The sequence below is a fragment of the Pogoniulus pusillus genome, chromosome 10 (assembly GCF_015220805.1).
Source record: "Pogoniulus pusillus isolate bPogPus1 chromosome 10, bPogPus1.pri, whole genome shotgun sequence".
Taxonomy (NCBI): Eukaryota; Metazoa; Chordata; class Aves; order Piciformes; family Lybiidae; genus Pogoniulus; species Pogoniulus pusillus.
The window spans coordinates 4,212,299-4,225,447 of NC_087273.1; the positions used below are offsets into that span (position 1 = coordinate 4,212,299).

Here is a 13,149-nt window from a genome sequence, read left to right on the forward strand (position 1 = left end):
TAAAGATCTCTTCCCAACAGTGATTCCAGGGCAGGTAAACGTTCCACAGAGCCACAGATCTGTCAGAATGGTCAGGGTTGGAAGGGACCTCAAGGCTCATCCATTTCCAACCCCACCCTGCCAAGGGCAGGGAACACTTCCCACTGCCCAGAGCCGCATCCAGCCCTGACCTCCAGCGCTTGGAGCCTTTGACTTTCTCAGAGGCCAGGCAAATGGAATGCACAGCCACTGCTTCCTGGGATGTCTATATTCCACTTAAACTGGGACAAAGCAAAAGGAACTGGGATATTGCCTCATCATGCATTCCAAATCAGGCAGGGCAGGAAATAATGGGGAGTTAATCAGATCACTGGAACTCTAATTCACTCGGCATTGATCCGGCCGATCCCTAATGGGCAGGCAGAGCAATTTCAAATTACAGTAAGCTGCCTGCCCCTTGGAATACCAATGACCAGCTCCTGCAGCAGCCTGGCCAGCCAGGGGCTCTCCCCTCAGCCTGCCCCCACGCTCCACTGCAGGCCTCCCCTCTGTAATATGCTCTGGCATTTGGCTAATTAATAGGAGATTGATGAAAGGTGCGGTTAGGAAAGCAGAAATCTCACTTGGGTAAATGTGGGATGAAAAGTCCTAGCTGAGGGCTGAGGGATACAGAGAGACTTAGGAACAATTAAGGGGGTGGGGGGGTAAAAGAAGAGAAGAGCTAATGGAAGGGAATGCAGTGAAACCAAGCTTTTCATTAGATTAATCAGAGGCTTCATCACTGACATCTAGGAGCTGCCATGTTTAACTCTTGGCTGCCTTGATCTGCAGTCTCTCTAGGAAAGCTTTGACTGGCAGCATCCCAAACAGGCTGTGCTGAGCTGAGGGAGACAGGCAGCAGTCACCCTTGCCTACAAATCCCAAGTAGAAATGCAGGCTGGAGGGTGAATGGTTTGAGAGCAGCCCTGCAGAGAAAGGTTTGGGGTGTTGCTGGATGAAGAGCTCAACATGAGCCTGCAGCATAGAAAGCAACCCTGCCCCAGGCTGCATCGAGAGGTGTGGGCAGCAGGGCAAGGGAGAGGCTTCTGCCCCTCTGCTCTGCTGAGACCTCATCTGCAGCACTGCATCCAGTGCTTGAGCCTCCAGCACAAGGAAGAGCTGGAACTGCTGGAGGGGGTACCACAAAGATGACCCAAGGGCTGGAGAACCTCTGCTATGGGGACAGGCTGAGAGAGTTTGGGCTGTCCAGCCTGGAGAAAAGAAGGCTCCAGGGAGCCCTTAGAGCTGCCTTCCAATACCTGAAGGGTCTCCAGAAGATCTGAGGAGGGACTTTTGACAAGGACTGGGATTGCCAGGAGGAGGGACAATGGTTTTGAGCTGGGAGAAGCTGGATTGAGATGAGACAAAGGAAGACATTTTTGCCCATGAGGGTGGTGAGGCACTGGCACAGGTTGCCCAGGGAGGGTTTGGAGGCTCCAAGCTTGGAAGTGTTGAAAGTCAGGTTGGCTGGGGCCCTGAACAAGCTGTTCTGGGAGTTAGATCTAGATGATTTTTGAGGTCCCTTCCAATCCAAGGCACCCTGTGAGTCAGTGCAAGAGGAGCTGACCCCTTCTCAGGCTGAGCAGAGTCCAGCAGAGCACACCTGCTCCCATCAGCATCAACCAGCAAGAGACACATCCACCGCCGCTTGTCTCCCACCCCCTACCTGCAGGCACTCACACAGCCCAGTATTGATTTCCAGAATTTCTCCAAGGAATGCCAAAAATAATAAACAAAAAATAAATCAAAAGCAAGAAAAAAAAGAAGAAAAAAGAAAGGAGCCTCTTTCCATTATGTATTAAATATCCTCCCACGAAGTTAGAACAAATAGGAGATGTACACAGAGTGCAGTGGAGACATAAATCTAGCGTGGTGGGAATCGATTTCTGCCTTGTTCTGCTCTTTCCAGTAAATAATGATCTTCAGATCCTTCATGGTGGCACTCCACAAGGGCTGCTGAGGGAGCACAGCCAGAGTTTCAGCCTTGATACAGCCACCAACACCCCTCCCAAGATCGTTACCCTCCCTCCTCTCCTGCTAACGAGGCTGAGCGGCAGCACAGGAATTTACAGGGGGTCTCCCCACCACCCCCACCCCCCTCCCCACTCCTGCCTCAAATCAATAACATGTTTGGTGCTGTTCAGCAGCGTGCAGCAGCTCCCAGGCTCTGAACCACACTCAGACACTTCCAGGCTGCCTTCCTCTGCTACAGAGCACTCCTGGAAATGATGAGCAGCAGTCAGAGGCAGAGATGCTTCTGGTGCGCAAACAAAAGCAGGAGAGACTTCCTCAGCCACACAGTTACAGAAGAAGAGATTGGGTTGGGTGGGAAGGGACCTCAAAAGATCATCCAGCTTCAACCCCCTGCCATGGGCAGGACATCCCCCACTCACCCAGCTTGCTCAAGAACTCATCTAACCTGGCCTTGAACCTCTCCAGGGAGGAGGCAGTCACAACCTCCCTGGACAACCTGTGCCAGCATCTCTCCACTCTCACTGCCAACAGTTTCCTCCTTGCAGAGGAAGCAGCTCTCCTCTGCTAGCACTGTACTGACACAAACCATCAGAGCCCCTGGAGTTCCACCTTAGCCAATCGTGGGCACAAACAGGGTTTCTGGACAGAGCTTGGAGAGTTCTTCTGAAGCAGAAGGAGATCTGAAGTTCACTGAATCACAAAAGTGTTTTGGTTGCAAAAGGCCTCAGATCCTCCAGCCCAGACTCCAACCCAGCACCACCATGGCCCCAAGTGCCATGGCCACACCTTTCTGGAACAGCTCCTGGCATGGGGACTCCACCACCTCCCTGGGCAGCTTCTGCCAATCCATTATCTCTCATTTTCCTCATCTCCAACCTAACCCTCCCCTGGCACAATTTCAGGACATTTCCTCTCCTCCTATTACCTGAGAGCAGGGAGCAGAGCCCAACCCCCACCTGACTGCAGCCTCCTCTCAGGGAGCTGCAGACAGCAATGAGGTCTCCCCCTCAGCCTCCTCTTCTCCAGCCTGGACACCCCCAGTTCCTTCAGCTGCTCCTCAGCAGCAATCCTGTGCACTAAAAGGATTTCAACATTTAATCTTAAAGAGATGTTCCCAACTTCCAGGCTAAAAGAGTTTATAAAGGTCATAAAAAATTAACTTATCTTGCTGACTGAAGCTTTTTTAATGCACTCCAAGCTCCAAAGGAATCACAGCTGCAGCCTTTAGGCCAATGCTGGACTATATTTTTCTGCCATTAGCAAGGACAGCAGATAGCCAGGTTTGGAGTTTTGCACCGCTGTTGTCTCTGATTCAGTCCTCCTGGTGAGTGACTGCAAGGGCAGGGAGCTGGCTGGGGAGCTGCATTTAGTGTTCCTTCCACCGAGCAGCTCTGCAGCTGTTTCCCTGAAAGCATTTCATCAGCAAAGTGCTGAGGCAAAACTCCTCACTTAGCCTGAGCCAAGGACTTCTTAAGCTCTACAAACCAAGGCTCGAGATGTGGCACTTTCTGCCATGCAGGTGTTGAGCAGGGGGCTGGACCCGATGGTCTTAGAGCTCTTTTCTAACCTTAATGGTTCAGCCTGGAAAAGAGAAGGCTGAGGGCAGACCTCACCATGGACTAGCACAGAAAGGGTGGCTGCCACCAGGAGAGTGGAGACTCCCTTTGGACAAGGAGCTCCATGGCACAGACAAGAGGTGATGGGGACAAGTTCCTGCTGGGACAGTCCTATCGGGCTCCAGGAGTAAATGCTTGGCCATGAGAACAGCTGAACATTGGGATCATCTCCCGAGGGAAGCAGAGGATTCCCCTCCATGGGACAGTGTGAGTTTACCAGGCTGCTGGGCCAGCTCATTGCACCTGCACTGTGACCTTGACAGGTTGGAGCAGAGGATCCTTGGGGTCCCTTCCAGCCTGGCATGCTGGCATCCTGTGAGCTGCGGATGTTCTTCCCCTGGCACACGACTGCAAACCTCCAGCTGAGAGCTGACAATTCTCATTCTGTGCTTCCCCAGGAGGGCACAGAGCCACCTCATCTTTTGCTTTCCATTCAGCATTTTCCTTCCATGATCACCTCTGCTTTGCCTTCTTTCATCAACCCCTGCAGCCTGCTTATCTAAGAGAAACCCTCCAGCAATTCCACCTCGGCTCCTCACAGGCACTGTATAAACAGCACTGGGGTACACTGCTTGGCCAAAATGCAAGAAGGTCAGGGAAAACATTTTCCTCTGAGATGAAAAAAACCAGGAAGGAGGCAAAGCCTAAGGATTTTAATAACAGCCTTGACATGAGAGCAACCCAATACCAGCAGCAATGACACTGCCACCAGCCTCTCATTGCAAACCCCCAGATTGCTTTGTTCCCGTCCCTGACATCATATTCAAGCCTGGGTTGATTTTTGCAGGGAATGGGGCTGGGGGAGAGGAGAGAGTCCATGCAAATCAAAGCCTTGATTTATGCATCCTTCCATGGGAGGGGTGGAACAGTGAATTTAATTTCGTGGAGGAAAGCCTGAGGTGGCTCAGCTCCTGGGGCTGACACCGTGAACTAGGGAGAAAGGTGCCCAGGAATTCATTACGGCTCCCAATATGCGAAATGCAGCATTTGAATGAAACATTTGTCTCTTGTCAAAAGGCAGCCATGGCTGCTCTTTGTTCAAAAATAGAGAGAGATGGTTCTCCTCCCCACCCACTACCCCTACCTCCCCTCCCCAACTTTGATTTTCTGGCCAATTCAGCATACTGGGAGCTGAGGTGACAGGCGGAGCGCAGGCTTGAGCTGGCGGTGGGATGAATTCCACCAGCAAATGGAGAGCTGGGGGGGGGGGAGCTGCCCTGCAGCTACAGAGGACAGCTGTTGGTGGAGGGGACAAGGTGAATGCATGCTGGTAGCAGCACTTGGAAGATTTCAGATCAAGAGTGTACCAAGGTTTGGCAAGCTGAACAACTTATGCAGATGGTCGTCTTCGTGGGGCAGGAGTGCTCCAGAGTGACCTTCAAAGGCTGCTTTGGAACAAGATCATCTTTGAGGTCCTTTCCAACCTCAACCATTCTATGAATCCCTGCCCTGCTCCTGCTGAGTCTACTGGGCAAGTGGTAAGGAGTCTACTGGGCAAGTGGTAAGGAGTCTACTGGGCAAGTGGTAAGGAGTCTACTGGGCAAGTGGTAAGGAGACTACTGGGCAAGTGGTAAGGAGACTACTGGGCAAGTGGTAAGGAGACTACTGGGCAAGTGGTAAGGAGACTACTGGGCAAGTGGAACAGGTAAGGACAGTGGTGATTTTTTCTGAGCTTGCCCACCAGCTTCACACAGAACTCTTCTGGGAGCTCTCCTGCTCAGCTCCCTGCACCTGGCTTCCACCACTCCACTCTGCAAACAAGCTTGGGAATAGCAGCAAAAAGTTTCCCAAGCTTTACACCCATGCAAGCTCAGCTCTTACCAGGAGCAGTGAGGGACTTAGGGGTTTTTAATCTGGAGAAGAGGAGGCTTGAGTGCTGGGTTCAGTTTAGGGCACTCACTGCAAGAAGGACATTGAGAGGCTGGAGCAGGTCCAGAGAAGGGCAACAAAGGTGGGGAAGGGTCTGGAGAAGAGGGCTGGGGAGGAGCAGCTGAGGGAGCTGGGGTGGGGTTAGTGTGGAGAAGAGAAGGCTGAGAGGGGACCTCATCAATGTCTATCAGTATCTGAGGGCTGGGGCCCGGGAAGGAAGGGGCAGGGACAGACTCTGCTCACTTGTGCCCTGGCATAGGACAAGGGGTAAGGGATGGAAGCTGCAGCACAGCAACTTCCACCTCAACATAAGGAAGAATTTCTTAACTGTAAGGGTCCCAGAGCCCTGGCACAGGCTGCCCAGAGAGGTTGTGGAGTCTCCTTCCTCTGGAGCCTTTCCAGCCCTGCCTGGATGTGCTCCTGCGCGACCTGTGCTGGATTCTCTGCTCCTGCTCTGGCAGTGGGGTTGGACCTGAAAATCTCCAGAGGTCCCTTCCAACCCCTAACATCCTGTGAGCCTGAGTTAACCCAAATGTAATCATTCATGCCCACAGGCAAACATTTAATAACTCCCACAGTCCATCCTGGGCTGGAGTCCTGCCTCAGCAAAGCACATCTTGTGCTCCAGGGTCAGCCTCAAGAGTTGCCTGCTTTCAGAGTTGAGCTAACAAAGCCAAACCCCTTCACCTCCTCACGCAGCCACCAAGCTGCTGCTCGCTCCTGTCCTGCAAAAGCAGCCTTTGAAGGTCACTCTGGAGCACTCCTGCCCCATGAGGACGACCATCTGCATAAGTTGTTCAGCTTGCCAAACCTTGATAGACTCTTGATCTGAAATCTTGAAGCTATTTTCTTTGTTCAGCTAATGAACAGTATGGTGATGAATACACATAAGGCAAAATTGATCCACTTAATTCATCATTTGTACATATGGATGGATTTCAGCCCCTCTTTTAAATGGATTCTGGGATTAAACACCAATACCTACATTCATGAGGTGCTCAAAAAAAATACCTCAGGGCACCCTGGGAAGTTTTGGCCCTTTGCTTCTGAAATTAAAAGGCCTGAGCCCACGTTTAGCATTTGCAGCTTTTAAAAGCCAAGCTGCTTTTTCTGGGCTTCTTCATTAGTGCCCATGAAAAGCTTCACTGCAGCTGCAAAGCTCCTGGGTCCTGAGCAGCTGCAAGGCACTGGCTTGGATCAGCAATGGTGTGGCCAGGAGGAGCAGGGCAGGGATTGCCCCACTGGACTCAGCAGGAGCAGGGCAGGGATTATCAGAGAATGCTTTTGGTTGGAAGGGACCTCAAAGCTCAGCCAGTTCCAATCCCCCTGGGCCATAGGCAGGGACACTTTCCACTAGAACAGGTTGCTCAAGGCCTCATCCAGCCTGGCCTTGAACACCTCCAGGGAGGTTGTGGAGCACAGAATCACCCAATGTGATCTTTGATCACATTGGGTGATTCTGTGCTCCACAACCTCCCTGGGTAACCTGTGCCAGTGTCTCACCACCCTCACTGCAAAGAGCTTCTTCCTAAATCCAGTCTCAATCTCCCCTCTGCCAGTTCAAACCCATTCCTCCTCGTCCTGTCATTACAAGCCCTTGTCAATAGTCCCTCCCAGGGATTGCCCTCCCTGGACTCAGCACTAGGGAGGCCACCCCCTCATTATCCCACGGATGGATTCACAGACTGCATCAGGAAGTGATCCTCAAAGGGTCGTCCAATTCCCCTGCAGGCAGCAGGGACACCTCCACCTAGAGCAGGCTGCTCAGGGACACATCCAGGCTGATCTTGAACATCTCCACAACTGCATCCCTGGGCAACCTGTTCTGGTGTTGTGCAGAACTTCCTCCTGATGTCCAACCTAAGTGTGTCCTGCTCCAGACAGGCTTTCTGGCCAGCCCCTCCCAACAGAGGATGGCAACAACACGAATGAGGTCTGCTGGTGTCCAGCTGAAGGCAGTCCCCAGCCTCTCTCCACCAGCTTGTGCTGACAGTGGCCTCTCTCTCTCTCTAAAATTTACTCTCCTGATAGATTTATAGGAAACAATGATATCACCTCGGAATACTGCTGGGCTAAGCAAGCCATGGGATGGTGGTCAGGTCAGGCCTTTAATTATTCCCAGGTCTCTTTTTTTTCCTGCCTCTCATTCACTGAGAGTTCATCTTTTGGGTTTTTCCTTTTCTTGCTCTGCATCTGAACAGCAGCAGCTGCAGCTCTGCCCAGCACTCAGCTCAGCAGCAGCTGCAGCTCTGCCCAGCACTCAGCTCAGCAGCAGCTGCAGCTCTGCCCAGCACAGGAGCAGCTGCACCTCTGCCCGGCACAACAGCTGCAGCTCTGCCCAGCGCCTGGCACAGCAACAGATGCACCTCTGCCCAGCACAGCAGCTGCAGCTCTGCTTGTGTCCAGTGCCCAGCACAGCAGCAGCTGCACCTCTGCCCAGCACAGCAGCTGCAGCTCTGCTTGTGTCCAGTGCCCAGCACAGCAGCAGCTGCACCTCTGCCCAGCACAACAGCTGCAGCTCTGCCCAGCACTCAGCTCAGCAGCAGCTGCAGCTCTGCCCAGCACAGGAGCAGCTGCACCTCTGCCCGGCACAACAGCTGCAGCTCTGCCCAGCGCCTGGCACAGCAACAGATGCACCTCTGCCCAGCACAGCAGCTGCAGCTCTGCTTGTGTCCAGTGCCCAGCACAGCAGCAGCTGCACCTCTGCCCAGCACAGCAGCTGCAGCTCTGCTTGTGTCCAGTGCCCAGCACAGCAGCAGCTGCACCTCTGCCCAGCACAACAGCTGCAGCTCTGCCCAGCACTCAGCACAGGAGCAGCTGCACCTCTGCCCGGCACAACAGCTGCAGCTCTGCTTCTGCTCAGTGCCCAGCACAGCAGCAGCTGCACCTCTGCCCGGCACAGCAGCTGCACCTCTGCTTCTGCCCAGTGCCCAGCACAGCAGCAGCTGCACCTCTGCCCAGCACAGCAGCTGCACCTCTACTTCTGCCCAGTGCCCAGCACAGCAGCAGCTACACCTCTGCCCGGCACAACAGCTGCAGCTCTGCTTCTGCCCAGTGCCCAGCACAGCAGCAGCTGCACCTCTGCCTGGCACAACAGCTGCATCTCTGCTTCTGCTCAGTGCCCAGCACAGCAGCAGCTGCACCTCTGCCTGGCACAACAGCTGCAGCTCTGCCCAGCACCCATCACAGCAGCATCACCTCAGCCTGCTACAAACTGCCACCTGCCTGTGCAAGAAGAGTGTTTCTTTTTCCTTGGGTAGTGTCTCTGCTGACCACAGGGCTTTTGAAGGTCCCTTCCAGCCCAGTACCACCTGTGGCCCAGAGCCATCTGAGCACTCTTTGCCTCCTTAGTTCCAGCCACCCACAAATCCTGCTCTCCTCAGCTGGTTATAGATGTGCTCGAGACAGAGCCACTGTAGGTGGCAAAGCCTTTGAGGCTCATCCACTCCAACCCCTGCCAAGGCTGAGGCTAAACCATGGCCCTCAGCACCACATCTCTGCTCTCAGAAGCACCACCAGGGATGGGCATTCAATCACCTCCCTGGGCAGCCTGTGCCAGGCTCTGAGCACCTTTCAGAGCACTGTGAGCATTTTGTGCTGTTGTAAAAGCATCTTCTTTATTCCAGCACTTTTGCACTGGGACATCACAGCTCTCCTCTGAATTCCCATTTTTCCACCCTTGGGACAAAAAGTGTATGTGCTGGCAAGGCCACTGATCCAAATTGGAACAAGAGCCACCAAAGGCTTTTCTCCCCCTCTGCTCTGCCCTGCCGAGAGCACAGCTGCAATACTGTGTCCAGTTCTGGGCTCCACAGATCAGCAGAGACAGAGACCTGCTGGAGAGAGCCCAAGGGAGAGCCACGAGGGTGAGTGGGGGACTTGAGCATCTCCCCTGTGGAGAGAGACTGAGAGCCCTGGGGCTGTTGAGTCTGGAGAGGAGAAGGCTGAGAGGGGATCTGCTCAGTGTCTATCAGTGTCTGAGGGGTGGGTGTGCAGTGGAGGAGGCAAATCTCCTTTTGCTGGTGCACAGCAGTAAGCCAAGGAGCAATGGCTACAAACTGGGACAGAGAAGGACTCAGCTCAACGTGAGGAGAAAGTTCTCTGGTGTGAGGGTGCTGGAGGGCTGGAGCAGGCTGCCCAGAGAGGTTGTGGAGTCTCCTTCTCTGGAGCCTTTCCAGCCCCTCCTGGCTGCATTCCTGTGTGAACTACCCTGGGTGACCCTGGTTTTGGCCTTAATCTATCTTGAATTCAATGTTTCTCAGATGTTTGGTTGTATGAAGGCAAAGAAAGGAGAGGAAATGTTCTGAAATTGTGCCAGGGGAGGATTAGTTTGGAGATGAGGGAAAATATCTTTGCTGCAAAGAGTGGTCAGGGATCGGCACAGGCTTGCCCAGGGAGGTGGTGGAGTCCCCATGCCTGGGGGGGGTTCCAGAAAGGCATGGCCTTGGCACTTGGGGCTATGGTTTTGTGGCCATGGTGGTGCTGGGTTAAGAGGTGGAGTGGATGATCTTGAAGGTCTTTTCCAACCTTAAGCATTCCATGATTCTGTATTCTCCTGCCTACTGCTAGGTGATTGCACAGGCATCGACCTCGTCTGACACCAAAAACCGCCTAAGTAAGGAAGGGCAACACTCAGTGTCCCAAAGCACCTCCTGCCCTAGCAGAGACATCTTTCAGGCTCCTGTCTCTCACAGAGGTTTAAGAGACCCTTACATTTCCATTACCAGAGTCTCTTCTCCCTCCCCTCAGCCCCCAGCCCAAGAATTCCCTGCGTTTGCACAGGTCAGGGATGCATCAGCCCTCATTATGTGAATATTGATCTCGATGAGGGAATCGATGGGCAGGGAGCAGCAGCCTTTCCCAAACCTTTTACAGAGGGCTGTAATTGAAACTTTGCTCCTCAGACCTCTGCAGGCAGTGTGGGTGCACAACCTGCTGCTTAGGAGGAGCTGTGCCACACTGGGGCTGTGCTTGGCTCCTCACAAAGTCCTCCACAATTCATGTAAGGGGCTGCATCCTCTCTGCTTAAATCCCAGAATGGCTTGGGCTGGAAGGGATATTAGAACTATAGAATCAAGCAGCTTGGAAGAGACCTCGAAGCTCAGCCAGTCCAGCCTAGCACCCAGCCCTGGCCAAGCAACCAGACCATGGCACTAAGTGCCCCAGCCAGGCTTGGCTTCAACACCTCCAGGCACAGCAACTCCACCTCCCTGGGCAGCCCATTCCAATGTCAATCACTCTCTCTGACAAAAACTTCCTAACAACATCCAGCCTAGACCTCCCCTGACACAACTTGAGATTCTGTCCCCTCCTTCTGTTGCTGCTTGCCTGGCAGAAGAGCCCAACCCCACCTGGCTACAGCCTCCCTTCAGGCAGCTGCAGGCAGCAATGAGCTCTGCCCTGAGCCTCCTCTGCTGCAGGCTGCACACCCCCAGCTCCCTCAGCCTCTCCTCACAGGGCTGTGCTCCAGGCCCCTCCCCAGCTTTGTCACCCTTCTCTGGACATTAAGACCATCCAGTTCCAACCCTCCCTGCCATGGGCAGGGACACCTCTCACTAGCTCAGGCTGAGATTCTGAATTTGCTAAAAATTGAGAATTCTACCTGTTGGAACTCTGAAACGTGGCAGTGCCAAGAACTTGGGGGTGTTGGGTGCTGAGCAGCTCCCCAGGAGCCAGCAGTGCCCTCATGCAGCCCAGCAGGCAGCTGTGTGCTGGGCTGCAGCCAGAGGAGTGCGAGCAGCAGAGCAAGAGAGGAGATTCTGCCCTTTGGCTCTGCTCTGACTTCACCTCCAATCTTGCCTTCATGTGTCCTCCTTCTGCTGGGGACACCAGAACTGCTGCAGAGAGGCCAGAGGAGGCCACAAAGATGATCCAAGGGCTGGAGCAGCTCTTGCTGTGAGGAGAGGCTGAGGGAGCTGGGAGTGTTCAGCCTGGAGAAGTCTGAAGGGGGACCTTAGAGCTGCCTGCCAGTACTTGGGAGGGGACTTCAGGATTGCTGGAGAGGGACTTTTTATAAAGGCCTGCAGGGACAGGACAAGGGAGAATGGTTTGAAATGAGAGCAGAGCAGACTGGATGTGAGGAACAAGCTGTGCACCAGAAGGGTGCTGGAGCACTGCATCAGGTTGCCCAGGGAGGTGATTGTGGCCCCATCCCTAGAGATCTTCAAAGTGAGGCTGGACAGGGCTGTGGGCAACCTGATCTAGTGGAGGATGTCCCTGCTGAGTTCAGGGGGAGTTGGACTGACTGAGCTTTGGAGGTCCCTTCCAGCCCTGCCCATTCTGTGATTCTATGATTCTAAATTGGCTTCAAATTGGAAGAAGCTGGATTGAGATGAGACATGAGGAAGCAATTCTTGCCCATAAGCTACTACCCAGGCTGTATCCCCTTGGATTCTTGCTACCTCATCCCAGCTGTGAACACAGCTTCACTCAGCAGAGCCTGTCAGTTCTCCTAGCCCCAAGACACCTGAAGCCTTCAGCCCCATGCAACACTTGAGCACCTTCCCCCTGCTGCTGCAAACCTGCTGGGAATTAAGATGCCCTCAAGCAAAGGGTTTGACACTTACCCAGTGATGGAATTCAGTGCAGCTTGAACAACCTCCCTGGTCCTTCCCACTCTAAGTGTCCTGGGATGATGCTGCAGAAGCAGCAGTTTTGCCTGCTGAACCTTTACCCTTGACCCAGGCAGTAACAAGCACCCAGGCATGAGGCCTACAGGTCCACCCTGCAAACAAGAGGAGCATTAAGCTAATTCTCTGAGATTTATGGCAGACCTCTCTGCCTCCAACATGCATTTTATAGGCATTTGCAATAAATTATCTAGTGGAGGCCAGCTGGGTGGCACAGAGACCCTATCATGCATAGCCAAGTAGCAGAGCTGGTGTGTGGCAGAGCTGGTCAGAGAATCACAGAATGGGCTGGGCTGGAAGAGACCTCCAAAGCTCATCCAGTCCAACCCCTTCTGCAACCAGTATCAGGAAGAGTGTGGCCAGCAGGACAAGAGAGGTTATTCTGCCCCTGTGCTCAGCACTGCTCAGGCCACCCCTTGAGTGCTGTGTCCAGTTCTGGGCTCCTCAAGTCAAGAGAGATGTTGAGGTGCTGGAAGGTGTCCACAGGAGGTCAACGAAGCTGGTGAGGGGCCTGGAGCAGAGCCCTGTGAGGAGAGGCTGAGGGAGCTGGGGGTGTGCAGCCTGCAGCAGAGGAGGCTCAGGGCAGAGCTCATTGCTGTCTGCAGCTGCCTGAAGGGAGGCTGTAGCCAGGTGGGGTTGGGCTCTGCTGCCAGGCAAGCAGCAACAGAACAAGGGGACACAGTCTCAAGTTGTGCCAGGGCAGGTCTAGGCTGGATGTTAGGAGGAAGTTGTTGTCAGAGAGAGTGATTGGCATTGGAATGGGCTGCCCAGGGAGGTGGTGGAGTTGCTGTGCCCGAAGGTGTTGAAGCCAAGCCTGGCTGGGGCACTTAGTGCCATGGTCTGGTTGATTGGCCAGGGCTGGGTGCTAGGTTGGACTGGCTGAGCTTGGAGGTCTCTTCCAACCTGCTTGATTCTGTGCTGAGGTTCCCTGTTGAGGTCACTTCATGCAGCACCATGATTGCCTTCACTGTGCAGCCACCATCCCCTGAAGCTGCCCTTACAATGCTCTGCTGCAAATCAGACATGACACAAACCTTCTATTT

At 53.8% G+C, this 13,149-nt stretch overlaps 1 long non-coding RNA gene across 1 annotated transcript; it reads right to left on the minus strand.

The window, feature by feature from the left end:
* Window positions 1-1,800: 1,800 nt before the first annotated feature.
* Window positions 1,801-12,200, minus strand: LOC135178583 (uncharacterized). The gene is made up of 2 exons (XR_010303626.1): window positions 12,044-12,200; window positions 1,801-1,974 (listed from the first exon to the last, which is right to left on the minus strand). It is a non-coding gene; the product is annotated as an uncharacterized LOC135178583 (long non-coding RNA).
* Between the last annotated feature and the right edge of the window lie 949 nt (window positions 12,201-13,149).